At 48.6% G+C, this 25,713-nt stretch overlaps 1 protein-coding gene across 1 annotated transcript in view; it reads right to left on the bottom strand.

Annotated features, from left to right (window-relative positions):
* The window catches only part of LOC134983301 (zinc finger protein ZFP2-like), a 294,273-nt gene extending 270,713 nt beyond the window's left edge, over nucleotides 1–23,560 (bottom strand). The window contains exon 1 of the mRNA XM_063949015.1: nucleotides 23,531–23,560. The gene's annotated coding sequence lies outside the window, so the exon portion shown is untranslated. The remainder of the gene's footprint in view (nucleotides 1–23,530) is intronic.
* Nucleotides 23,561–25,713: the final 2,153 nt, after the last annotated feature.

Below are 25,713 nucleotides of genomic sequence, written 5' to 3' on the forward strand. Positions count from 1 at the left end.
AGACACAGACAGAATAGAGCCAGCAGCTGCATTAGGCTTCTCACTGTCTCATTCACTCACTGGATTTTCACTTCCTGAATCTGATGCTGTGAAATGAAAGGTAAAAGTACAACACATCTGGTAAAGTAAAATAATGACCGCGCTTATGTTTGTGATAGCAGCTCCATCCAATAAACGACAAAAAAACACTAAAAAAGGAGCGCTTGATTTAATTATGCATATTGTGTGGAACGCACAAAAAAGACATATAACATCAAAGAAAGAATCACATGTGACTCAGAAGGAGTAGTTTACCTCCTTGACTGTCCATGTGGATTTCAATACATTGGTCAAACCAAGAGAAAACTGCGAATAAGAATTTCTGAGCATATATATAATATAAAGAAAGGACTGGAAACACATAGTGTCTCGAAACACTATAAAGACTGTCACAACAGTGATCCATCAAGTTTAAAGTTCATAGGAATACAAAAAATATTCAAAAACTGGAGAGGGGGAGACATAAGTCTCGAACTAAGAAAGAGAGAAACAAAATGGATATACTACTTGAGGACCTTACAACCAGAAGGACTTAATGTAGAAATAGATGTAAATGCTTTCCTACTAGATAACTAATTTCATTCATTAAATCATTAAAATTATTATTTTCATTGAACATCATACTCAATAGTTATTTACATAATTGATTAACTTCATTGAACGCCATACCAATATTTTATGCAAAAAAATAAATTTTATTCTATAGATAACATAGGGGCACATGGTTGCCGCTTTTTATTGACAACTTCCTTTGGAACATTTCCTGTTTTAAGTAAATCTTAATAAAGTTTTTTTAGTATAAATAGGAAGTTAATAGACAGAAACAATATCCTAGTAAAAGGGTTTTAAACTAGAGATGAGCGGGTTCGGTTTCTCTGAATCCGAACCCGCCCGAACTTCATGTTTTTTTCCACGGGTCCGAGCGACTCGGATCTTCCCGCCTTGCTCGGTTAACCCGAGCGCGCCCGAACGTCATCATGACGCTGTCGGATTCTCGCGAGACTTGGATTCTATATAAGGAGCCACGCGTCGCCGCCATTTTCACACGTGCATTGAGATTGATAGGGAGAGGACGTGGCTGGCGTCCTCTCCATTTAGATTTTGAGAGAGAGAGAGAGATTGACCTGATTTACTGGAGCTTAGGAGTACTGTAGAACTGTAGAGACTGTGCAGAGTTTACTAGTGACTGTCGACCACAGTGACTGACCACCAGACAGTGCAGTTTTATTTAATATATCCGTTCTCTGCCAGAAAAAAACGATACACAGTGACTCAGTCACATACCATATCGGTGTGCACTGCTCAGCCCAGTGTGCTGCATCATCTATGTATATCTGACTGTGCTCAGCTCACACAGCTTATAATTGTGGGGGAGACTGGGGAGCACTGCAGTGCCAGTTATAGGTTATAGCAGGAGCCAGGAGTACATATTATTATTAAAATTAAACAGTGCACACTTTTGCTGCAGGAGTGACACTGCCAGTGTGACTGACCAGTGACCTGACTACACTGACCACCAGTATAGTTAGTAGTATACTATATTGTGATTGCCTGAAAAAGTTAAACACTCGTCGTGTGACTTGTGTGGTGTTTTTTTTTTTTATTCTATAAAAAACTCATTCTGCTGACAGACAGTGTCCAGCAGGTCCGTCATTATATAATATATACCTGTCCGGCTGCAGTAGTGATATATATATATTTTTTATATCATTATTTATCATCCAGTCGCAGCAGACACAGTACGGTAGTTCACGGCTGTAGCTACCTCTGTGTCGGCACTCGGCAGTCCGTCCATAATTGTATACCACCTACCCGTGGTTTTTTTTTCTTTCTTCTTTATACATACATAGTACTACTACATCTCTTTATCAACCAGTCTATATTAGCAGCAGACACAGTACAGTACGGTAGTCCACGGCTGTAGCTACCTCTGTGTCGGCACTCGGCAGTCCGTCCATAATTGTATACCACCTACCCGTGGTTTTTTTTTTTCTTTCTTCTTTATACATACATAGTACTACTACATCTCTTTATCAACCAGTCTATTTTAGCAGCAGACACAGTCCAGTACGGTAGTCCATGGCTGTAGCTACCTCTGTGTCGGCACTCGGCAGTCCGTCCATAATTGTATACCACCTACCCGTGGTTTTTTTTTCTTTCTTCTTTATACATACATAGTACTACTACATCTCTTTATCAACCAGTCTATATTAGCAGCAGACACAGTACAGTACGGTAGTCCACGGCTGTAGCTACCTCTGTGTCGGCACTCGGCAGTCCGTCCATAATTGTATACCACCTACCCGTGTTTTTTTTTCTTTCTTCTTTATACATACATAGTACTACTACATCTCTTTATCAACCAGTCTATATTAGCAGCAGACACAGTACAGTACGGTAGTCCACGGCTGTAGCTACCTCTGTGTCGGCACTCGGCAGTCCGTCCATAATTGTATACCACCTACCCGTGGTTTTTTTTTCTTTCTTCTTTATACATACATAGTACTACTACATCTCTTTATCAACCAGTCTATATTAGCAGCAGACACAGTCCAGTACGGTAGTCCACGGCTGTAGCTACCTCTGTGTCGGCACTCGGCAGTCCGTCCATAATTGTATACCACCTACCCGTGGTTTTTTTTTCTTTCTTCTTTATACATACATAGTACTACTACATCTCTTTATCAACCAGTCTATATTAGCAGCAGACACAGTCCAGTACGGTAGTCCACGGCTGTAGCTACCTCTGTGTCGGCACTCGGCAGTCCGTCCATAATTGTATACCACCTACCCGTGGTTTTTTTTCTTTTTTCTTTATACATACATAGTACTACTACATCTCTTTATCAACCAGTCTATATTAGCAGCAGACACAGTCCAGTACGGTAGTCCACGGCTGTAGCTACCTCTGTGTCGGCACTCGGCAGTCCGTCCATAATTGTATACCACCTACCCGTGGTTTTTTTTTCTTTCTTCTTTATACATACATAGTACTACTACATCTCTTTATCAACCAGTCTATATTAGCAGCAGACACAGTACAGTACGGTAGTCCACGGCTGTAGCTACCTCTGTGTCGGCACTCGGCAGTCCGTCCATAATTGTATACTAGTATCCATCCATCTCCATTGTTTACCTGAGGTGCCTTTTAGTTGTGCCTATTAAAATATGGAGAACAAAAATGTTGAGGTTCCAAAATTTGGGAAAGATCAAGATCCACTTCCACCTCGTGCTGAAGCTGCTGCCACTAGTCATGGCCGAGACGATGAAATGCCAGCAACGTCGTCTGCCAAGGCCGATGCCCAATGTCATAGTACAGAGCATGTCAAATCCAAAACACCAAATATCAGTAAAAAAAGGACTCCAAAACCTAAAATAAAATTGTCGGAGGAGAAGCGTAAACTTGCCAATATGCCATTTACCACACGGAGTGGCAAGGAACGGCTGAGGCCCTGGCCTATGTTCATGGCTAGTGGTTCAGCTTCACATGAGGATGGAGGCACTCAGCCTCTCGCTAGAAAAATGAAAATACTCAAGCTGGCAAAAGCAGTAGCACAGCAAAGAACTGTGCGTTCTTCGAAATCCCAAATCCACAAGGAGAGTCCAATTGTGTCGGTTGCGATGCCTGACCTTCCCAACACTGGACGTGAAGAGCATGCGCCTTCCACCATTTGCACGCCCCCTGCAAGTGCTGGAAGGTGTTGAAGTACACCAGGATGAGGAGGATATGGGTGTTGCTGGCGCTGGGGAGGAAATTGACCAGGAGGATTCTGATGGTGAGGTGGTTTGTTTAAGTCAGGCACCCGGGGAGACACCTGTTGTCCGTGGGAGGAATATGGCCGTTGACATGCCTGGTGAAAATACCAAAAAAATCAGCTCTTCGGTGTGGAAGTATTTCACCAGAAATGCGGACAACAGGTGTCAAGCCGTGTGTTCCCTTTGTCAAGCTGTAATAAGTAGGGGTAAGGACGTTAACCACCTCGGAACATCCTCCCTTATACGTCACCTGCAGCGCATTCATAATAAGTCAGTGACAAGTTCAAAAACTTGGGCCGACAGCGGAAGCAGTCCACTGACCAGTAAATCCCTTCCTCTTGTAACCAAGCTCACGCAAACCACCCCACCAACTCCCTCAGTGTCAATTTCCTCCTTCCCCAGGAATGCCAATAGTCCTGCAGGCCATGTCACTGGCAATTCTGATGAGTCCTCTCCTGCCTGGGATTCCTCCGATGCATCCTTGCGTGTAACGCCTACTGCTGCTGGCGCTGCTGCTGGGAGTCGATGGTCATCCCAGAGGGGAAGTCGTAAGCCCACTTGTACTACTTCCAGTAAGCAATTGACTGTTCAACAGTCCTTTGCGAGGAAGATGAAATATCACAGCAGCCATCCTGCTGCAAAGCGGATAACTGAGGCCTTGACAACTATGTTGGTGTTAGACGTGCGTCCGGTATCCGCCGTTAGTTCAAAGGGAACTAGACAATTTATTGAGGCAGTGTGCCCCCGTTACCAAATACCATCTAGGTTCCACTTCTGTAGGCAGGCGATACCGAGAATGTACACAGACCTCAGAAAAAGACTCACCAGTGTCCTAAAAAATGCAGCTGTACCCAATGTCCACTTAACCACGGACATGTGGACAAGTGGAGCAGGGCAGGGTCAGGACTATATGACTGTGACAGCCCACTGGGTAGATGTATGGACTCCCGCCGCAAGAACAGCAGCGGCGGCACCAGTAGCAGCATCTCGCAAACGCCAACTCTTTCCTAGGCAGGCTACGCTTTGTATCACCGGTTTCCAGAATACGCACACAGCTGAAAACCTCTTACGGCAACTGAGGAAGATCATCGCGGAATGGCTTACCCCAATTGGACTCTCCTGTGGATTTGTGGCATCGGACAACGCCAGCAATATTGTGTGTGCATTAAATATGGGCAAATTCCAGCACGTCCCATGTTTTGCACATACCTTGAATTTGGTGGTGCAGAATTTTTTAAAAAACGACAGGGGCGTGCAAGAGATGCTGTCGGTGGCCAGAAGAATTGCGGGACACTTTCGGCGTACAGGCACCACGTACAGAAGACTGGAGCACCACCAAAAACTACTGAACCTGCCCTGCCATCATCTGAAGCAAGAAGTGGTAACGAGGTGGAATTCAACCCTCTATATGCTTCAGAGGTTGGAGGAGCAGCAAAAGGCCATTCAAGCCTATACAATTGAGCACGATATAGGAGGTGGAATGCACCTGTCTCAAGCGCAGTGGAGAATGATTTCAACGTTGTGCAAGGTTCTGATGCCCTTTGAACTTGCCACACGTGAAGTCAGTTCAGACACTGCCAGCCTGAGTCAGGTCATTCCCCTCATCAGGCTTTTGCAGAAGAAGCTGGAGACATTGAAGGAGGAGCTAACACGGAGCGATTCCGCTAGGCATGTGGGACTTGCGGATGGAGCCCTTAATTCGCTTAACAAGGATTCACGGGTGGTCAATCTGTTGAAATCAGAGCACTACATTTTGGCCACCGTGCTCGATCCTAGATTTAAAGCCTACCTTGGATCTCTCTTTCCGGCAGACACAAGTCTGCTGGGGTTGAAAGACCTGCTGGTGAGAAAATTGTCAAGTCAAGCGGAACGCGACCTGTCAACAACATCTCCTCCTTCACATTCTCCCGCAACTGGGGGTGCGAGGAAAAGGCTCAGAATTCCGAGCCCACCCGCTGGCGGTGATGCAGGGCAGTCTGGAGCGACTGCTGATGCTGACATCTGGTCCGGACTGAAGGACCTGACAACGATTACGGACATGTCGTCTACTGTCACTGCATATGATTCTCTCACCATTGAAAGAATGGTGGAGGATTATATGAGTGACCGCATCCAAGTAGGCACGTCACACAGTCCGTACTTATACTGGCAGGAAAAAGAGGCAATTTGGAGGCCCTTGCACAAACTGGCTTTATTCTACCTAAGTTGCCCTCCCACAAGTGTGTACTCCGAAAGAGTGTTTAGTGCCGCCGCTCACCTTGTCAGCAATCGGCGTACGAGGTTACATCCAGAAAATGTGGAGAAGATGATGTTCATTAAAATGAATTATAATCAATTCCTCCGTGGAGACATTGACCAGCAGCAATTGCCTCCACAAAGTACACAGGGAGCTGACATGGTGGATTCCAGTGGGGACGAATTGATAATCTGTGAGGAGGGGGATGTACACGGTGATATATCGGAGGATGATGATGAGGTGGACATCTTGCCTCTGTAGAGCCAGTTTGTGCAAGGAGAGATTAATTGCTTCTTTTTTGGGGGGGGTCCAAACCAACCCGTCATATCAGTCACAGTCGTGTGGCAGACCCTGTCACTGAAATGATGGGTTGGTTAAAGTGTGCATGTCCTGTTTATACAACATAAGGGTGGGTGGGAGGGCCCAAGGACAATTCCATCTTGCACCTCTTTTTTCTTTTCTTTTTCTTTGCGTCATGTGCTGTTTGGGGAGGGTTTTTTGGAAGGGCCATCCTGCGTGACACTGCAGTGCCACTCCTAGATGGGCCCGGTGTTTGTGTCGGCCACTAGGGTCGCTTATCTTACTCACACAGTCAGCTACTTCATTGCGCCTCTTTTTTTCTTTGCGTCATGTGCTGTTTGGGGAGGGTTTTTTGGAAGGGCCATCCTGCGTGACACTGCAGTGCCACTCCTAGATGGGCCCGGTGTTTGTGTCGGCCACTAGGGTCGCTTATCTTACTCACACAGTCAGCTACCTCATTGCGCCTCTTTTTTTCTTTGCGTCATGTGCTGTTTGGGGAGGGTTTTTTGGAAGGGCCATCCTGCGTGACACTGCAGTGCCACTCCTAGATGGGCCCGGTGTTTGTGTCGGCCACTAGGGTCGCTTATCTTACTCACACAGCGACCTCGGTGCAAATTTTAGGACTAAAAATAATATTGTGAGGTCTGAGGTATTCAGAATAGACTGAAAATGAGTGTAAATTATGGTTTTTGAGGTTAATAATACTTTGGGATCAAAATGACCCCCAAATTCTATGATTTAAGCTGTTTTTTAGGGTTTTTTGAAAAAAACACCCGAATCCAAAACACACCCGAATCCGACAAAAAAAATTCGGTGAGGTTTTGCCAAAACGCGGTCGAACCCAAAACACGGCCGCGGAACCGAACCCAAAACCAAAACACAAAACCCGTAAAATTTCCGGCGCTCATCTCTATTTTAAACCCGAAACGCGTTGGAGACACTTGGTGCAGAGACGGAGAACACTGTAAGTGTATGCAAACACTGACAGTTGAGACGCTGACACGCGTCCAAGCAATTACGCCGCACGAGAGACACGGAGCCGGACCAGCCGTAAACAACGGGGAAGACGGATTATACAACACCCGAGGCACATGCCGCTAATACCATCAACAGCAAGCCACAAGAGGTACTAATAGGGACAGCAGGGATAGTTCGGCAAAAAGACTGTCCGGTATAATTCACAACTATTAATAATAACTGTCTCCGTTCCACCACCATTTCACAAAAGAGCTTAAACATTTTACTAACGAAAAATAATTTTTTTACAGGTATGTGCGTTCCACACAATATGCATAATTAAATCAAGCGCTCCTTTTTTAAAAGTACAACACAGCCCAGCAATACAGATCTAATAAAAAGATGGGATCTGGACTGAAAGTCGACAGTAACTAGGTCGACAATGTCTAGGTCGACCACTATTGGTCGACAGTGACTAGGTCGACAGGGTCTTTAGGTCGACATGAGGTTTTCACAATTTTTTTCTTTTTTTGTTAACCTTTTCATACTTAACGATCCATGTGGACTACGATTGGAACGGTAATCTGTGCCGAGCGAACAAAACGACACCAAAATAACATTCAAAACTCATGTCGACCTTTTGATCTGCAGACCTAGAACATGTCGACCCAAAGACCCTGTCGACCTAGTTACTGTCGACCAATAGTGGTCGACCTAGACACTGTCGACTTTCAATACCACACCCTAAACAAATAGCATCTGCACTGCATAGCCAAAGTCTATGTATGTCTGTGAGTGAGCATGTGTGTCATGCTGCTCACCTTTCTGTGATATACTCACTGTCCTATTAGTCCAGATGTCCAAACACTTGCTGCTACTTCTGGTACTACTGGCTCCTGAGCATACTGCTGTGCTAAACCTTCTGCTGGGTGTTGTGTAGGTGCAGCTGCAGCAGCACTGTTGTTATTCAGCTCTCACTCAGCAATACTCATGAGTCAGTACATCTCTGCTGCCACAGGGGGCACTGCTGTGATCAGACATGGAGTGGACTCACTCTGTGGAGCTGATTGAGTTACATTGTCCTGACGACTCATGAGTCACTCTCCTTGCAAGTAGTTCAGTAGTTCATTACAGATCACTGATCAGATCTCTGACTCATACAGCTATACCAGTCAGTGCAGTACCTCTAAGCTACCATGTGTGGCACTGCTGTGCACAGGCATATGCATTGTATGGAGCTGATGCTGAGCTGTATATAGCCCTGATTCATTCCCCCAGTATATTAGGTGACAGGCTACACTCCCAATCAGCTACAGACACAGCGCTGAGTCCCTGTAGGGTCAGATTACTCCACACAAGACACAGGGGGATATGTACTATGAACCTTCAAGTAACATAAAGTGGAGCAGTTGCCCCTAGCAACCAATCAGCTTCTGTCACTTTATATACTGTTGAAGATAAATGACAGAAGCTGATTGGTTACTTTACAACATCTCCACTTTCTCTCTCTCTAAGGTCTGTTACATTGGGGCAAAGGGACTTTTTTCTTTTAATTATTGTATTTCAAAAGCGGAAAAAGTGACTTATGAGGTTACTCTGACTTTGGGTCACTTGCCTATTATGAAGTAAAAAGGAGTACCACCAATGAGAGTAATATGGCAGAGATACGTATGTCACTATAAGGTTGCTATATAACTTATTGCTTTTCTTACATATAAAACAATCTGACATATTACACACATCTGATCATTTACTCCTACAATGAGCTAGTGTTAGAAATACCTCCTCTATGTGTAATAGTCTAGACTAGTTCTACATCCAATCAACTCCTCTCAGTCTCAGAGTCAGTGAGTGACAGGATGAACTACAGGAACTACATGAACTAATCTCCTGAGTGAACTAGATTTCCCATCACTACCCTCACCCTCCCATACGCCGCAGCCCCGCCCCCTCTTCCTCCCATACGTCACAGCCCCGCCCCCTCTTCCTCCCATACGCCGGAGCACTGTCCCCGCCCCCCTATCCCTACTATTGGTAGCAGCCCAGTCCCCGCCCACAGCTGCCTCCTGCACAGCGCATGGGATCAGCCACCAGCCCAGCCCACTCTCTCATAGGCTGCAGCATCCCGCCACTCAGCCAGCACCGCCCCTGTCTCTAGCTATTGGTCGCAGGGTCCAGTAACTCAGTCACCTTTCTCCCGCTCATTGCTCGTAGTCCAGCCCCCTCTCCCTCCCAACACGTCATGATGAGTGACGGGACGCTCAAATCAATGGCGGGTAGAATGGGAGGGGCTGGATGATGAGTATCTGCGGCCTGTGTCGGGAGACTGGGCGGGGCTGCTCCTGGTAGCTTAGTGACTGCGGCTGTCCCTACCCATAATCCCATGCGCTATGCAGATGGTGACCCGGAAACAGCCCCTTCCAATACACAGAGCTCCGCCCCCGGTCTCCTCCAGGTAATGGCCGCCGCCCCCTCTCCTGCCGGGCAGGGTGTATGTGCTGCAGTGTGTGGTGCATGGAGTGTATATTACCCGTGTCACACACACACAGCACTGCACACACTGATGTCACTGGTGATACAAGGTTGTTACACATAGGGGGCGGTATACAGACATAGGGGGCGGTATACACACATAGGGGCAGTTCACACACATAGGGGGCGGTATACACACATAGGGGGCGGTATACACACATAGGGGGAGGTATACACACATAGGGGGCGGTATACACACATAGGGGGCGGTATATACACATAGGGGGAGGTATACACACATAGGGGGCGGTATACACACATAGTGGTGCGGTATACACACATAGGAGGGCGGTATACACACATAGGAGGGTGGTATACACACATATGGGGGCGGTATACACACATAGGGGGGCGGTATACACACATAGGGGGGCAGTATACACACATAGGGGGGCGATGTATCTGTGGGGGTTGGTGCCGACTTCCCGCTTATTTAGTGTGCTATAATGTGAATTTCACCTTGTACTGTGTGCTATAATGTGAAAGAGGCACCAGTACTAGATAGTATAAGGGGTTCTACTACACTAAACATGCCCCCTTTTAAGTGACCACGCCCCCTTTTCTGGAGCGCACGCGCATGATTGAGTCCTTGACTTTTGCATACCCCCACTTCAAAATTTCCACTTTGACCACTGATGCTACCCCTGTATATTATGACAACACAGGCCGCTCCTCCTGTATACTATGACAGCGCAGGATGCTACCCCTGTATATTATGCCAACACAGGCCGCTTCTCCTGTATACTATAACAGCACAGGATGCTACCCCTGTACACTATAACAACACAGGCCACTCCCCCTGTATATTATGACAATACAGGTCACTCCCCCTGTATATTATGACAATACAGGCCAATCCCCCTGTATATTATGACACTACAGGTCGCTCCCCCTGTATACTATGACAGCACAGGATGTTACCCCTGTATATTATGACAACACAGGCCGCTCCTCCTGTATACTATAACAGCACAGTATGCTACCCCCTGTATTTTATGACAACACAGACCGCTCCTCCTGTATATTATGACAACACAGGCTGCTCCCCTGTATACTAAGACAACACAGGCCACTCCCCCTGTATATTATGACAACACAGGCAGCTCCCCCTGTATACTATGACAACATAGGATGTTACCCCTGTATATTATGACAACACAGGCCGCTCCTACTGTATACTATGACAGCACAGGATGTTACCCCTCTATATTATGACAACACAGGCTGCTCCCCCTGTATACTATGACAGCACAGGATGCTACCCCCTGTATACTATAACAGCACAGGCTGCTCCCCTGTAAACTATGACAGTATAATCTGCTACCCCTGTATATTATAACAACACAGGCCACTCTCCCTCAATACAATGACAACACAGGCCGCTACCACTGTATATAACAACACAGGCCGCTACCCCTGTATACTATGACAGCACAGGATGCTACCCCTGTATATTATGACAACACAGGCCACTCTCCCTCTATACAATGACAACACAGGATGCTAACCCTGTATATAACAACACAGGCCGCTACCCCTGTATACTATGACAGCACAGGATGCTCCCCCTGTATATTATGACAACACAGGACACTCCCCCTGTATATTATGACAACACAGGATGCTACCCCTGTATATTATGACAGCACAGGATGCTACCATTGTATACTATAACTGCACAGGATGCTACCCCCTGTATTTTATGACAACACAGGCCGCTCCTCCTGTATACTATGACAGCACAGGATGCTACCCCTGTATATTATGACAACACTGGCCGCTCCTCCTGTATACAATGACAGCACAGGATGCTACCCCTCTATATTATGACAACACAGGCTGCTCCCCCTGTATACTATGACAGCACAGGATGCTACCCCCTGTATACTATAACAGCACAGGCTGCTCCCCTGTATACTATGACAGTATAATCTGCTACCCCTGTATATTATGACAACAGAGGCCACTCTCCCTCAATACGATGACAACACAGGCCGCTACCACTGTATATAACAACACAGGCCGCTACCCCTGTATACTATGACAGCACAGGATGCTACCCCTGTATATTATGACAACACAGGACACTCCCCCTCTATACAATGACAACACAGGATGCTAACCCTGTATATAACAACACAGGCCGCTACCCCTGTATACTATGACAGCACAGGATGCTTCCCCTGTATATTATGACAACACAGGACACTCCCCCTGTATATTATGACAACACAGGATGCTACCCCTGTATATTATGACAGCACAGGATGCTACCATTGTATACTATAACAGCACAGGATCCTACCCCCTGTATTTTATGACAACACAGGCCACTCCTCCTGTATACTATGACAGCACAGGATACTACCCCCTGTATTTTATGACAACACAGGCCACTCCTCCTGTATACTATGACAGCACAGGGTGCTACCCCTGTATATTATGACAACACTGGCCGCTCCTCCTGTATACAATGACAGCACAGGATGCTACCAATGTATACTATAACAGCACAGGATGCTACCCCCTGTATTTTATGACAACACTGGCCGCTCCTCCTGTATACAATGACAGCACAGGATGCTACCCCTCTATATTATGACAACACAGGCTGCTCCCCCTGTATACTATGACAGCACAGGATGCTACCCCCTGTATACTATAACAGCACAGGCTGCTCCCCTGTAAACTATGACAGTATAATCTGCTACCCCTGTATATTATAACAACACAGGCCACTCTCCCTCAATACAATGACAACACAGGCCGCTACCACTGTATATAACAACACAGGCCGCTACCCCTGTATACTATGACAGCACAGGATGCTACCCCTGTATATTATGACAACACAGGCCACTCTCCCTCTATACAATGACAACACAGGATGCTAACCCTGTATATAACAACACAGGCCGCTACCCCTGTATACTATGACAGCACAGGATGCTCCCCCTGTATATTATGACAACACAGGACACTCCCCCTGTATATTATGACAACACAGGATGCTACCCCTGTATATTATGACAGCACAGGATGCTACCATTGTATACTATAACTGCACAGGATGCTACCCCCTGTATTTTATGACAACACAGGCCGCTCCTCCTGTATACTATGACAGCACAGGATGCTACCCCTGTATATTATGACAACACTGGCCGCTCCTCCTGTATACAATGACAGCACAGGATGCTACCCCTCTATATTATGACAACACAGGCTGCTCCCCCTGTATACTATGACAGCACAGGATGCTACCCCCTGTATACTATAACAGCACAGGCTGCTCCCCTGTATACTATGACAGTATAATCTGCTACCCCTGTATATTATGACAACACAGGCCACTCTCCCTCAATACGATGACAACACAGGCCGCTACCACTGTATATAACAACACAGGCCGCTACCCCTGTATACTATGACAGCACAGGATGCTACCCCTGTATATTATGACAACACAGGACACTCTCCCTCTATACAATGACAACACAGGATGCTAACCCTGTATATAACAACACAGGCCGCTACCCCTGTATACTATGACAGCACAGGATGCTTCCCCTGTATATTATGACAACACAGGATGCTACCCCTGTATATTATGACAGCACAGGATGCTACCATTGTATACTATAACAGCACAGGATACTACCCCCTGTATTTTATGACAACACAGGCCACTCCTCCTGTATACTATGACAGCACAGGGTGCTACCCCTGTATATTATGACAACACTGGCCGCTCCTCCTGTATACAATGACAGCACAGGATGCTACCAATGTATACTATAACAGCACAGGATGCTACCCCCTGTATTTTATGACAACACTGGCCGCTCCTCCTGTATACAATGACAGCACAGGATGCTACCCCTCTATATTATGACAACACAGGCTGCTCCCCCTGTATACTATGACAGCACAGGATGCTACCCCCTGTATACTATAACAGCACAGGCTGCTCCCCTGTATACTATGACAGTATAATCTGCTACCCCTGTATATTATGACAACACAGGCCACTCTCCCTCAATACGATGACAACACAGGCCGCTACCACTGTATATAACAACACAGGCCGCTACCCCTGTATACTATGACAGCACAGGATGCTACCCCTGTATATTATGACAACACAGGCCACTCTCCCTCTATACAATGACAACACAGGATGCAAACCCTGTATATAACAACACAGGCCGCTACCCCTGTATACTATGACAGCACAGGATGCTTCCCCTGTATATTATGACAACACAGGCCACTCTCCCTCTATACAATGACAACACAGGATGCTAACCCTGTATATAACAACACAGGCAGCTACCCCTGTATACTATGACAGCACAGGATGCTCCCCCTGTATACTATGACAGCACAGGCCGCTACCACTGTATATAACAACACAGGCCGCTACCCCTGTATACTATGACAGCACAGGATGCTCCCCCTGTATATTATGACAACACAGGCCACTCTCCCTCTATACAATGACAACACAGGATGCTAACCCTGTATATAACAACACAGGCAGCTACCCCTGTATACTATGACAGCACAGGATGCTCCCCCTGTATAATATGACAACACAGGACACTCCCCCTGTATATTATGACAACACAGGATGCTACCCCTGTATATTATGACAGCACAGGATGCTACCATTGTATACTATAACTGCACAGGATGCTACCCCCTGTATTTTATGACAACACAGGCCGCTCCTCCTGTATACTATGACAGCACAGGATGCTACCCCTGTATATTATGACAACACTGGCCGCTCCTCCTGTATACAATGACAGCACAGGATGCTACCCCTCTATATTATGACAACACAGGCTGCTCCCCCTGTATACTATGACAGCACAGGATGCTACCCCCTGTATACTATAACAGCACAGGCTGCTCCCCTGTATACTATGACAGTATAATCTGCTACCCCTGTATATTATGACAACACAGGCCACTCTCCCTCAATACGATGACAACACAGGCCGCTACCACTGTATATAACAACACAGGCCGCTACCCCTGTATACTATGACAGCACAGGATGCTACCCCTGTATATTATGACAACACAGGACACTCTCCCTCTATACAATGACAACACAGGATGCTAACCCTGTATATAACAACACAGGCCGCTACCCCTGTATACTATGACAGCACAGGATGCTTCCCCTGTATATTATGACAACACAGGACACTCCCCCTGTATATTATGACAACACAGGATGCTACCCCTGTATATTATGACAGCACAGGATGCTACCATTGTATACTATAACAGCACAGGATCCTACCCCCTGTATTTTATGACAACACAGGCCACTCCTCCTGTATACTATGACAGCACAGGATACTACCCCCTGTATTTTATGACAACACAGGCCACTCCTCCTGTATACTATGACAGCACAGGGTGCTACCCCTGTATATTATGACAACACTGGCCGCTCCTCCTGTATACAATGACAGCACAGGATGCTACCAATGTATACTATAACAGCACAGGATGCTACCCCCTGTATTTTATGACAACACTGGCCGCTCCTCCTGTATACAATGACAGCACAGGATGCTACCCCTCTATATTATGACAACACAGGCTGCTCCCCCTGTATACTATGACAGCACAGGATGCTACCCCCTGTATACTATAACAGCACAGGCTGCTCCCCTGTATACTATGACAGTATAATCTGCTACCCCTGTATATTATGACAACACAGGCCACTCTCCCTCAATACGATGACAACACAGGCCGCTACCACTGTATATAACAACACAGGCCGCTACCCCTGTATACTATGACAGCACAGGATGCTACCCCTGTATATTATGACAACACAGGACACTCTCCCTCTATACAATGACAACACAGGATGCTAACCCTGTATATAACAACACAGGCCGCTACCCCTGTATACTATGACAGCACAGGATGCTCCCCCTGTATATTATGACAACACAGGACACTCCCCCTGTATATTATGACAACACAGGATGCTACCCCTGTATATTATGACAGCACAGGATGCTACCATTGTATACTATAACTGCACAGGATGCTACCCCCTGTATTTTATGACAACACAGGCCGCTCCTCCTGTATACTATGACAGCACAGGATGCTACCCCTGTATATTATGACAACACTGGCCGCTCCTCCTGTATACAATGACAGCACAGGATGCTACCCCTCTATATTATGACAACACAGGCTGCTCCCCCTGTATACTATGACAGCACAGGATGCTACCCCCTGTATACTATAACAGCACAGGCTGCTCCCCTGTATACTATGACAGTATAATCTGCTACCCCTGTATATTATGACAACACAGGCCACTCTCCCTCAATACGATGACAACACAGGCCGCTACCACTGTATATAACAACACAGGCCGCTACCCCTGTATACTATGACAGCACAGGATGCTACCCCTGTATATTATGACAACACAGGACACTCTCCCTCTATACAATGACAACACAGGATGCTAACCCTGTATATAACAACACAGGCCGCTACCCCTGTATACTATGACAGCACAGGATGCTTCCCCTGTATATTATGACAACACAGGACACTCCCCCTGTATATTATGACAACACAGGATGCTACCCCTGTATATTATGACAGCACAGGATGCTACCATTGTATACTATAACAGCACAGGATACTACCCCCTGTATTTTATGACAACACAGGCCACTCCTCCTGTATACTATGACAGCACAGGGTGCTACCCCTGTATATTATGACAACACTGGCCGCTCCTCCTGTATACAATGACAGCACAGGATGCTACCAATGTATACTATAACAGCACAGGATGCTACCCCCTGTATTTTATGACAACACTGGCCGCTCCTCCTGTATACAATGACAGCACAGGATGCTACCCCTCTATATTATGACAACACAGGCTGCTCCCCCTGTATACTATGACAGCACAGGATGCTACCCCCTGTATACTATAACAGCACAGGCTGCTCCCCTGTATACTATGACAGTATAATCTGCTACCCCTGTATATTATGACAACACAGGCCACTCTCCCTCAATACGATGACAACACAGGCCGCTACCACTGTATATAACAACACAGGCCGCTACCCCTGTATACTATGACAGCACAGGATGCTACCCCTGTATATTATGACAACACAGGCCACTCTCCCTCTATACAATGACAACACAGGATGCAAACCCTGTATATAACAACACAGGCCGCTACCCCTGTATACTATGACAGCACAGGATGCTTCCCCTGTATATTATGACAACACAGGCCACTCTCACTCTATACAATGACAACACAGGATGCTAACCCTGTATATAACAACACAGGCAGCTACCCCTGTATACTATGACAGCACAGGATGTTCCCCCTGTATACTATGACAGCACAGGCCGCTACCACTGTATATAACAACACAGGCCGCTACCCCTGTATACTATGACAGCACAGGATGCTCCCCCTGTATATTATGACAACACAGGCCACTCTCCCTCTATACAATGACAACACAGGATGCTAACCCTGTATATAACAACACAGGCAGCTACCCCTGTATACTATGACAGCACAGGATGCTCCCCCTGTATAATATGACAACACAGGACACTCCCCCTGTATATTATGACAACACAGGATGCTACCCCTGTATATTATGACAGCACAGGATGCTACCATTGTATACTATAACTGCACAGGATGCTACCCCCTGTATTTTATGACAACACAGGCCGCTCCTCCTGTATACTATGACAGCACAGGATGCTACCCCTGTATATTATGACAACACTGGCCGCTCCTCCTGTATACAATGACAGCACAGGATGCTACCCCTCTATATTATGACAACACAGGCTGCTCCCCCTGTATACTATGACAGCACAGGATGCTACCCCCTGTATACTATAACAGCACAGGCTGCTCCCCTGTATACTATGACAGTATAATCTGCTACCCCTGTATATTATGACAACACAGGCCACTCTCCCTCAATACGATGACAACACAGGCCGCTACCACTGTATATAACAACACAGGCCGCTACCCCTGTATACTATGACAGCACAGGATGCTACCCCTGTATATTATGACAACACAGGACACTCTCCCTCTATACAATGACAACACAGGATGCTAACCCTGTATATAACAACACAGGCCGCTACCCCTGTATACTATGACAGCACAGGATGCTTCCCCTGTATATTATGACAACACAGGACACTCCCCCTGTATATTATGACAACACAGGATGCTACCCCTGTATATTATGACAGCACAGGATGCTACCATTGTATACTATAACAGCACAGGATACTACCCCCTGTATTTTATGACAACACAGGCCACTCCTCCTGTATACTATGACAGCACAGGGTGCTACCCCTGTATATTATGACAACACTGGCCGCTCCTCCTGTATACAATGACAGCACAGGATGCTACCAATGTATACTATAACAGCACAGGATGCTACCCCCTGTATTTTATGACAACACAGGCCGCTCCTCCTGTATACTATGACAGCATAGGATGCTACCCCTGTATATTATGACAACACGGGCCGCTCCTCCTGTATACTATGACAGCACAGGATGCTACCCCTGTATATTATGACAACATAGGCTGCTCCTCCTGTATACTATGACATCACAGGATGCTAACCCTGTATATTATGGCAACACAGGATGCTACCCCTGTATATTATGACAACACAGGCCACTCCCCCTGTATATTATGACAACACAGGCCACTCCCCCTGTATATTATGACAACACAGGCCACTCCCCCTGTATATTATGACAACACAGGCCGCTCCCCCTGTATATTATGACAGCACAGGATCCTACCCTTGTATATTATGCCAACACAGGCCGCTCCTCCTGTATACTATGACAGCACAGGATGCTACCCCTGTATATTATGCCAACACAGGCCGCTTCTCCTGTATACTATAACAGCACAGGATGCTACCCCTGTATACTATGACAATACAGGCAACTCCCCCTGTATATTATGACAATACAGGCCAATCCCCCTGTCTATTATGACACTACAGGTCGCTCCCCTTGTATACCATGACAGCACAGGATGTTACCCCTGTATATTATGACAACACAGGCCGCTCCTCCTGTATACTATAACAGCACAGTATGCTACCCCCTGTATTTTATGACAACACAGGCCGCTTCTCCTGTATATTATGACAACACAGGCTGCTCCCCTGTATACTAAGACAACACAGGCCACTCCCCCTGTATATTATGACAACACAGGCAGCTCCCCCTGTATACTATGACAACATAGGATGCTAACCCTGTATATTATGACAACACAGGCCGCTCCTCCTGTATACTATGACAGAACAGGATGCTACCCCTCTATATTATGACAACACAGGCTGCTCCCCCTGTATACTATGACAGCACAGGATGCTACCCCCTGTATACTATAACAGCACAGGCTGCTCCCCTGTATACTATGACAGTATAATCTGCTACCCCTGTATATTATGACAACACAGGCCACTCTCCCTCAATACGATGACAACACAGGCCGCTACCACTGTATATAACAACACAGGCCGCTACCCCTGTATACTATGACAGCACAGGATGCTACCCCTGTATATTATGACAACACAGGACACTCCCTCTGTATATTATGACAACACAGGGTGCTACCCCTGTATATTATGACAACACAGGATGCTACCATTGTATACTATAACAGTACAGGATGCTACCCCCTGTATTTTATGACAACACAGGCCGCTCCTCCTGTATAGTATGACAGCACAGGATGCTACCCCTGTATATTATGACAACACGGGCCGCTCCTCCTGTATACTATGACAGCACAGGATGCTACCCCTGTATATTATGACAACACAGGCCGCTCCCCCTGTATACTATGACAGCACAGGCCCCTCCACCTGTATATTATGACAACACAGGCTGCTCCTCCTGTATACTATGACATCACAGGATGCTAACCCTGTATATTATGGCAACACAGGATGCTACCCCTGTATATTATGACAACACAGGATGCTACCCCTGTATATTATGACAACACAGGCCACTCCCCTGTATATTATGACAACACAGGCAACTCCCCCTGTATATTATGACAACACAGGCCACTCTCCCTCTATACAATGACTACACAGGATGCTAACCCTGTATATAACAACACAGGCCGCTACCCCTGTATACTATGACAGCACAGGATGCTCCCCCATGACAACACAGGACACTCCCCCTGTATATTATGACAGCACAGGATGCTACCATTGTATACTATAACAGCACAGGATGCTACCCCCTGTATTTTATGACAACACAGGCCGCTCCTCCTGTATAGTATGACAGCACAGGATGCTACCCATGTATATTATGACAACACAGGCCGCTCCTCCTGTATACTATGACAGCACAGGATGCTACCCCTGTATATTATGACAACATAGGCTGCTCCTCCTGTATTCTATGACATCACAGGATGCTAACCCTGTATATTATGGCAACACAGGATGCTACCCCTGTATATTATGACAACACAGGCCACTCCCCCTGTATATTATGACAACACAGGCCACTCCCCCTGTATATTATGACAACACAGGCCGCTCCCCATGTATATTATGACAGCACAGGATCCTACCCTTGTATATTATGACAACACAGGCCGCTCTACCTGTATACTAAGACAACACAGGCTGCTCCCCCTGTATACTATGGCAACACAGGATGCTACCCCTGTATACTATGACAGCACAGGATGCTACCCCCTGTATACTATAACAGCACAGGCTGCTCCCCTGTATACTATGACAGTATAATCTGCTACCCCTGTATATTATGACAACACAGGCCACTCTCCCTCAATACGATGACAACACAGGCCGCTACCACTGTATATAACAACACAGGCCGCTACCCCTGTATACTATGACAGCACAGGATACTACCCCTGTATATTATGACAACACAGGACACTCCCTCTGTATATTATGACAACACAGGATGCTACCCCTGTATATTATGACAGCACAGGATGCTACCATTGTATACTATGACAGCACAGGATGCTACCAATGTATACTATAACAGCACAGGATGCTACCCCCTGTATTTTATGACAACACAGGCCGCTCCTCCTGTATAGTATGACAGCACAGGATGCTACCCCTGTATATTATGACAACACGGGCCGCTCCTCCTGTATACTATGACAGCACAGGATGCTACCCCTGTATATTATGACAACATAGGCTGCTCCTCCTGTATACTATGACATCACAGGATGCTAACCCTGTATATTATGGCAACACAGGATGCTACCCCTGTATATTATGACAACACAGGATGCTACCCCTGTATATTATGACAACACAGGCCACTCCCCTGTATATTATGACAACACAGGCCACTCCCCCTGTATATTATGACAACACAGGCCACTCTCCCTCTATACAATGACAACACAGGATGCTAACCCTGTATATAACAACACAGGCCGCTACCCCTGTATACTATGACAGCACAGGATGCTCCCCCATGACAACACAGGACACTCCCCCTGTATATTATGACAGCACAGGATGCTACCCCTGTATATTATGACAACACAGGCCGCTCCTCCTGTATATTATGACAACACAGGATGCTACCCCTGTATATTATGACAGCACAGGATGCTACCATTGTATACTATAACAGCACAGGATGCTACCCCCTGTATTTTATGACAACACAGGCCGCTCCTCCTGTATAGTATGACAGCACAGGATGCTACCCATGTATATTATGACAACACAGGCCGCTCCTCCTGTATACTATGACAGCACAGGATGCTACCCCTGTATATTATGACAACATAGGCTGCTCCTCCTGTATTCTATGACATCACAGGATGCTAACCCTGTATATTATGGCAACACAGGATGCTACCCCTGTATATTATGACAACACAGGCCACTCCCCCTGTATATTATGACAACACAGGCCACTCCCCCTGTATATTATGACAACACAGGCCGCTCCCCCTGTATATTATGACAGCACAGGATCCTACCCTTGTATATTATGACAACACAGGCCGCTCTACCTGTATACTAAGACAACACAGGCTGCTCCCCCTGTATACTATGGCAACACAGGATGCTACCCCTGTATATTATGATAACACAGGCCACTCCCCCTGTATATTATGACAACACAGGCCACTCCCCCTGTATATTATGACAACACAGGCCGCTCCCCCTGTATATTATGACAGCACAGGATCCTACCCTTGTATATTATGACAACACAGGCCGCTCTACCTGTATACTAAGACAACACAGGCTGCTCCCCCTGTATACTATGGCAACACAGGATGCTACCCCTGTATATTATGACAACACAGGCCACTCCCCCTGTATATTATGACAGCACAGGATCCTACCCTTGTATATTATGACAACACAGGCCGCTCTACCTGTATACTAAGACAACACAGGCTGCTTCCCCTGTATACTATGACAACATAGGCTGCTCCCGCTGTATACTATGACAGCTCACGATGCTACCCCTGTATATTATGACAACACATGCCACTCCTTCTGTATAGAAAGACATTACATGCCGCTCACCCTATATAATAATAGTAACAAGACACCACAGGCACTTACCCCTGTATAAAAGGGCAACACAGGCTGCTCCCCGTGTAGTAGGATGTCATAATCCACTACCCCTGTATCGGAGGATGCCACAGGTCGTTCCCCCCGTAGAGTAGTACAACACATAGCGCTCCACTGTATAGTACAATGCCATTATATGTATAGAATAACGGTAGCGGCAGGGTCTGCACCACCTGTATTACAGTAACGGCGGGGTCTGCACCACCTGTATTACGGTAACGGCGGGGTCTGATACACCTGTATTACGGTAACGGCGGGGTCTGCCCCACCTGTATTACAGTAACGGCGGGGTCTGCTCCACCTGTATTACAGTAACGGCGGGGTCTGCGCCACCTGTATTACGGTAACGGCGGGATCTGCGCCACCTGTATTACGGTAACGGCGGGGTCTGCGCCACCTGTATTACGGTAACGGCGGGGTCTGCGCCCCCTGTATTACGGAAACGGCGGGGTCTGCGCCACCTGTATTGCGGTAACGGCGGGGTCTGCACCACCTGTATTACGGTAACGGCAGGGTCTGCTCCACCTGTATTACGGTAACGGCGGAGTCTGCGCCACCTGTATTACGGTAACGGCGGAGTCTGCGCCACCTGTATTACGGTAACGGCGGGGTCTGCGCCACCTGTATTGCGGTAACGGCGGGGTCTGCGCCACCTGTATTACGGTAACGGCAGGGTCTGCTCCACCTGTATTACGGTAATGGCGGGGTCTGCGCCACCTGTATTACGGTAACGGTGGGGTCTGCGCCACCTGTATTACGGTAACGGCGGGGTCTGCTCCACCTGTATTACGGTAACGGCGGGGTCTGCGCCACCTGTATTACAGTAATAGGCCACTAGAGTGTCAGCCACCTGTACAGGGATAATGCAGCACCAGAGGCTGCTCCAGCTGCACTATAACAAGGCACCAGAGGCTGCTCCCCCTGTAGTACAGAACCTGACACCAGAGCTGCTCAGCCTATAGAATAATAATAATATTATCATTACCTGCTGCCAGACACAGCAATGGCTGCTCTCTGCTCCTGCTGCCTTGTGGGAATGATAGGAGGAAGGCGGAGCTCAGACCAGGGGAAAATGGCCGCCGCTCCTGACGTCACTACAGGGCCAGGGAACCTATTGTTGCTGGGAAGGGACTAGTTCCCCTTCCGTAGATGTGAGTCGGTGACGTCACAGACCATGTGACCAGACCATGTGACCAGACCATGTGACTCGTCTCACAGTCACACACTGCAGCGTTTCTTGGCGCGCACTTCAAATTGAGTTAGCTGCTGGTGACTCGTCTCACAGTCACACACTGCAGCGTTTCTTGGCGCGCACTTCAAATTGAGTTAGCTGCTGTGACAGGTAACAAATTCTCTTCTATAGAGCTGTGGAACAGAGCAAATTAGGCACATGGAGGGAGCAGGCTGCAGCGGGAAAGGACACGGAGCACCTGGGTGGCAGAGGAGGGAGACACGAAGCACTTGGGGAGCAGCGGTGGAGGGCACGGACCACCTGTGGAGCAGGGGAGGGGAGCACTAGGGGCCAGGCTGCAGGGGGGAAGGAGCACCTGGGGTGCAGCACTAGGGGCCAGGCTGCAGGGGGGAAGGAGCACCTGGGGTGCAGCAGTGGGAGGCACGGAGCACTTAGGGAACAGGCTGCAGGGGGGCATGGATAACTTGGGGAGGAGGCTGCAGGGGGGCACGGAGCACTTGGGGAGCACTAGGGGCCAGGCTGCATGGGGGGAAGGAGCACCTGGGGTGCAGCAGTGGGAGGCACGGCGCACTTGGGGAACAGGCTGCAGGGGGGCACGGAGCACTTGGGGAGCAGGCTGCAGGGGGGCATGGATAACTTGGGGAACAGGCTGCAGGGGGGCATGGATAACTTGGGGAACAGGCTGCAGGGGGGCACAGAACACTTGGGGAGGGGGGCACGGAGAACCTGCGTCCCACGGCCCAGGGGGAGGCCCGTCGCGTGCGGCGGTGGCGTCCCCCGGTGGTCAGAGGTGGCTCGGACCGCACCGCTCGGGGGGGGGGGACAGCGGAGTGCGACCCGCCTTGGCCCAGTGGGCGGGCAGGCGGCGCTCGCTGCCGCTGGGGGGAGAGGGGGCCTGGGCTCCGCCGGACGCCCGGCGCTGCCCCATCTCGGCCTCGGAAGGGGGAGTCTGAACGGGAGGCTGGAAGTCCCGGAGAGAGAGACCTCCGCTGTTCCGCATTCGACCACCGGGGGGTGCCGCGCGCCCCTCCGCACGGGCCCATCGAGGTGGCTCCCGGCAGGGCTGTCCCAAACCCTCTCCCAGGGCCCCGGTCCGGGAGTCCGACTGCGTTCGCTCTCCGCTTCCAGAGAGGAGGCCGTCGGACGTGGAGAACTGGCACCGGGCTCCTGGAGCCCTGCCTGGGCAGCCTAGGGACGGGAGAGGGCCCCGTTCTTGCTGCTGCACTTGGGGAGCAGGCTGCAGGAGAGGGGGGCATGGAGCACTTGGGGAGCAGGGGAGAGGGGCACGGCGCACTTGGGGAGCAGGCTGCAGGGGGGCACGGAGCACTTGGGGAGCAGGCTGCAGGGGGGCACGGAGCACTTAGCGAGCAGGCTGCAGGTGGGCACCAAGCACTTGGGGAGCAGGCTGCAGGGGGGCACGGAGCACTTGGGGAGCAGGGGAGGGGAGCACTAGGGGCCAGGCTGCAGGGGGGGAAGGAGCACCTGGGGTGCAGCAGTGGGAGGCACGGCGCACTTGTGGAACAGGCTGCAGGGGGGCACGGAGCACTTGGGGAGCAGGCTGCAGGGGGGCATGGATAACTTGGGGAACAGGCTGCAGGGGGGCATGGATAACTTGGGGAACAGGCTGCAGGGGGGCACAGAACACTTGGGGAGGGGGGCACGGAGAACCTGTGTCCCACGGCCCAGGGGGAGGCCCGTCGCGTGCGGCGGTGGCGTCCCCCGGTGGTCAGAGGTGGCTCGGACCGCACCGCTCGGGGGGGGGGGGGGGGGGACAGCGGAGTGCGACCCGCCCCCTTGGCCCAGTGGGCGGGCAGGCGGCGCTCGCTGCCGCTGGGGGGAGAGGGGGCCTGGGCTCCGCCGGACGCCCGGCGCTGCCCCATCTCGGCCTCGGAAGGGGGAGTCTGAACGGGAGGCTGGAAGTCCCGGAGAGAGAGACCCCCGCTGTTCCGCATTCGACCACCGGGGGGTGCCGCGCG

This window comes from Pseudophryne corroboree (assembly GCF_028390025.1).
Source record: "Pseudophryne corroboree isolate aPseCor3 chromosome 3 unlocalized genomic scaffold, aPseCor3.hap2 SUPER_3_unloc_12, whole genome shotgun sequence".
In the NCBI taxonomy this organism is placed as follows: domain Eukaryota; kingdom Metazoa; phylum Chordata; class Amphibia; order Anura; family Myobatrachidae; genus Pseudophryne; species Pseudophryne corroboree.